Source organism: Nicotiana attenuata, unplaced genomic scaffold, assembly GCF_001879085.1.
Source record: "Nicotiana attenuata strain UT unplaced genomic scaffold, NIATTr2, whole genome shotgun sequence".
Taxonomy (NCBI): Eukaryota; Viridiplantae; Streptophyta; class Magnoliopsida; order Solanales; family Solanaceae; genus Nicotiana; species Nicotiana attenuata.
Genome location: NW_017671828.1, coordinates 218368 through 222999, shown reverse-complemented (window position 1 = coordinate 222999; position 4632 = coordinate 218368). Strand labels below are relative to the sequence as shown.

The window sequence follows — 4632 nt, the reverse complement described above, 5'->3', positions numbered from 1 at the left end:
TTAAAAAAATACTTTTTTCCCACAGCAATACAACTTTATTTTTTCAATTCAAGTGGCTCTTACTTGTTCAAAACAGTGCACCTTTCTCCTGATTTCATTAGTTCCACTCAAAAGCCAAACCAACCACCCCACACTTTAACTTTTATATAAATCATCACAATTCAAGTGCTTATGAGAGGTTAAAAGGTTCAAATAGATAGTCCATTCAAACAATTGGGTAAGACTTGTAATGTGGTTGCCAAATAAATAGGATTAGAGGCTCAAATGGGTTAACTACGATACATAACAATTAGGCGGGTAAAATATACTTATCTGGCTCAACAAAGAAATGCCTATATCACTTCCTAGACTGAACAAAACTACTATTTCGCTTTGCAAACACACGGGGCAAGTTCTAGGCATCAAATGCAATGCACAGAATAACACCCAAGCCTCACACACACATGGCACATAACTCACTCAGGATTGGATTCATCAAGACACTCTAGTCAAAGCAGTTAAGCAAATTTAAAATCATACAATTTAAGGTACTTATACAAGAGTCAAAAACTGAGCCTAAGCGTCACAACCAAAGTACTCACTATTCTCAAGGCATAACAAAGTCAAGAGATATTGCTTCAATTCAAAACACAACACAATGGCTCCTACTCCCAAAAAAAAACTAACTACACCCGGTTCAAATAAAACCCTTGGAAAAGAACCGCGGCACAAAGAAAAACCAAGGGGGAATTATTACACTNATTGGATGAGAAAAGATTGGAAGCGCAACAAAAATTGGAGTGCTATCAAGCTCGACTAGCTAAAGCCTTCAACAGAAAGTGCGGCCACGATCATTCCAAGTGGGAGACTTAGTCCTAGCTGTTCGACGACCCATAATCCTCAACAAACGCATAGGCGACAAGTTTACCTCAAAATGGGATGGGCCATATGTTGTGAAGGAAGCATATTCAAGTGGCGCATACAAAATTGTCGATAAGGATGGTCTCAGAGTTGGTCCGATCAACGGAAAATTTTTGAAGCAGTACTTCCCATGAAAGTCACCTACGCTCCTCGACGTACGAGCCTAAACTGCAAGTCATGACGCTCCTTGATGCATGAGCTTAAACTGCACGTTGCTACACTCCTGGCCTGCATGAGTCTAAACTGTGTACGGCCCCAAAAAAAACAAAATGGGAGTCTGCTAGGTTGAAAACCTCGAAAGAGGCGGCCTAGGCAAAAGTCAAGACCAAAAAAAAAAAAAAACTCATCCCTCTGAACTACGTTATGACTTGATCCTCTTCATCGAGGTATGTAGGAAGCTTAGAGTTTCATTCTAAGTTCAGTCACATGAGTTTAAAAAAAATAAAAGTTTGGCGTCATCGGAGCATTACATTAATTCTTCCAAGTGTAGTGGCACATATCTATGAGGAAAAGAGACGATTTGCTTTGAAGTATAAAAGATGTTTTATTGCTTCAATAGTACAAAAGTTGATACATCAAAAAAAGTGGAGACAAAAGGAATTAGACGTTTTCCTATACAAAAGCCTAAGTCATGAAAATGATCGTAAACTAGGTTTTATGGCCGACTCGTCTTGAATGCTTCTTCCAAGTCCATATGACGTCTCCACATTTTAATACACTATCCTCAATGCCTCGTATATAAGAAGTCATCTCTTTTGAAAAACCTTTAATCACCACGGGAGCCGCCATTGATAAACTTCAAGACCGTCAACAAATCAAGTGCAACAATTGGTGAAGAGGTGACTCTGCATCTTGTGTGACATCTCAGACTGATATCTGGACTCGTTGAACTTCTTCGCAAGTCTGCAAAAGAAATAAACAAAGAGATAAGATTCATGATGATAGCCGAATCCATTACAAGGCTGTAGAATCAACTTCAAAAATATTTGTTAGGCTAACTAAGAGCGAATGGAGCTTCATATTCAACAAGATTATAGTTCTCGACGTCCGAATTTCATAGGATCAAACTGTTGGTGATTTCGACGCTCCTAGTTCAAGATGCAGTTTTTCTGGCCAAAAGCACGCAAACGTGAAAGTTCCCTGCGGTCAGTGGGACTTCCAATATTTTTCTGTTTTTAGCCCGAGAAGAGTTCCGGGATGGAATTTTTATGTGTTGCAGCTCTAGGAGTTTTCTCTCCAACGGAACAAACGGATTGTAATTCCGATACTCCTAGCTCAAGATACAATTATTTTCGCTGAAGGTACGCAAATCTGAAAGTTCACTGCAGTTAAGTCGACGCCGCGAATTTTCTGTTGATACCCGAAAGGAGTTATGCCATGAAAGTTATAGATCCTTCAGGTCTCCGAGTTTTCTTTCTAACGATGCAAACGGATTGTAATTCCGACACTTGTAGCTCGAGATATGAATTTTTCCACTATAGTGCGCAAAGCTGAAAAGTAATTTCGTGGACAGATGGGTCAAGTTCAGAAAGTTGTTGCGGACAATCTGCTAGGAATTCTTCTATGATATCTTCACGATTTCATCATCTATGAGTCTTCTTTCCAATGGCACAGACGGCTCGTGATTCGGACGCTCCTAGCTTGAGATATGTGCGTTCCAATGATAGCATGCAGTGCTGTGAAGCCGAAATGACAGACTGGTGTACCGCCTTCAAAAGTTCATTCCGACTTGTCCTGATGGAATCTGGCCCTGAATTTTTGATATGTCACTATGTGTAAGTTTTGATTCTGCAGAACCAAGAGGATTGCAGTTTGGACATTCCCAGTTCGAGATATGATTTTTTCAATGCGAGCATGAAAGGCTATAAAGTCAAAATAGCAAAGACGCACCAAGTGTTTGCTCGCCGAAGTTGGAAAAGCCTACTCCAGTTGTCTCCCTCGCTAGCCTGCAGCAATGTGATATGGTACATGTCGCACTCACTCGCCAAGGATGAAATATGGTCGCTCGAGCTCCAATCCTGTTTCTCACCAAGTCACAAGGCGGAGATGTACCATGTTCTCGCTCGCATGTTGCAAAGTGGGGATATGGCTCGTCGATCAAGCTCGCTTAGGAATACTCTATATGTCTCCCGTCAAGCTGCAAGAAGGGATGTACCAAGTTGCTTTTGTACTCTCTTGAAAACCTGCAAAATAAGAAAAGATTTTGGAGCCCTCGGTGCCAACAAGATGACGCTTTTGCAGATACAGTTCAAGTAGCACGACGATCAGCTCGATTAATGGATATCGGTGCCATAGCACGACGTTTCTGCTTTTACAGACACGATGCCAGTGATACGAAGCTGCTGATCCCAAATGATTGATCGGTGCCAATTGCACGAAGCGTCTTGATTCTACAGGATCGGTGCCAATTGCACGAAGCTTCTTAGTTCTACAGGGATCGGTGCCAGTTGCACGAAGCTCTCGATTTCAACAGCAAGTTTCGGTGTCGATGGCATATCGATTTCCCTGCGTTGGTATATTTTTATCGTGCTTGAAAAGAATTCAGTGGAACATAGAATCCACAACATCATGAAGCATCAACGCTGGTATTTTGGAATGTTTCCATAATCTTCAAAGTCACCTAATTCGTGGTTCGTCATGCCTTCACTCATGGCTCGTCAGATTCATCTATGTGTAGCAGAAACTGGACAAGGCCTGGGAGTTGAGTATGACAACGCCGCTGCAGCAAAGAGCTATCCACCGTGTAAGAGAAGCTAGCACCCAATATATGAAGCTTGGGCAGAATCTGCGAAAGAAAGGAAATTAGATAGCATAAATAGAATTTGATATCAGGTAGAAGTAAATCCAAGGCAATACTAATTCTTTGCTACTGCTGATATGATTATGCTTTCACCAAAGGAGAGTTGACGTCAATTGTTAAAGGCATGACCCATGTTTCGCACCCTCTTGAGACGTTGAAAAGGCTTGCTTAAATTATCACAACTTGAGCTGCTTTTATAGGGGGATGATTAGATTGCTTAAAATGGGCTTGTAGCTAGATTGTTGGCAATACTACGTTGGTTGTTGGAAAGTTGCGCAAAATATCAATTATAATTAAAGAATTATTACGGTCCGCAACCTAAAGGCCAAGTATTTATATGATACGTGCAACTTGATTTGTGTGAGAAATTGAGTCAACTGCTCTACGGGTACTTCAAGCCTTGTCTTTACAGTTGAACAAGTCACGTCACGACAAAACTTGAAGTAGGGGGCATCTGTAGACATATAAAATTTTATTGGGTCTAGTCCATACAAAATTTGGATTAATTCAATTGGGTTGAATAATTTATTTGGGCTTTACAAATTAATTAGTCCATTTTATTATTTTCAAGCCTAAGGTCCATTTCATCTTAGGCCCAGACTTATGCCATGTGACATGGCATATCAAGTCAAACTCCAGGCGAATAAGGTGACGCCACGTGTTAAATGATGTGGCAATCCAAGTCAAAAAGCAAGAACCAACCACAAGTCGCCAAGTGGCTAAAATGACACGGACCAATCAAAATTCAAGCAAGAGAGTTCTTATGTAGCTTGACTGTCCATCCTCTACAACTATAAATAGAGGGGTTACATAACTCTCAAGGGACATTCAGAGTTGGAGAAGAACACTCCGCAATTGGTGAAGGCATCCACAAACAGAGAGATCAATCATCAAGTGCTTACTTCTTCAACAAAGGAGTGATCAACGGAGTT

At 40.9% G+C, this 4632-nt stretch overlaps 1 long non-coding RNA gene across 1 annotated transcript; it reads right to left on the bottom strand.

The window, feature by feature from the left end:
• Window positions 1–1423: 1423 nt before the first annotated feature.
• On the bottom strand, window positions 1424–3884 carry LOC109210446. The gene is made up of 2 exons (XR_002065560.1): window positions 2791–3884; window positions 1424–2650 (listed from the first exon to the last, which is right to left on the bottom strand). It is a non-coding gene; the product is annotated as an uncharacterized LOC109210446 (long non-coding RNA).
• Between the last annotated feature and the right edge of the window lie 748 nt (window positions 3885–4632).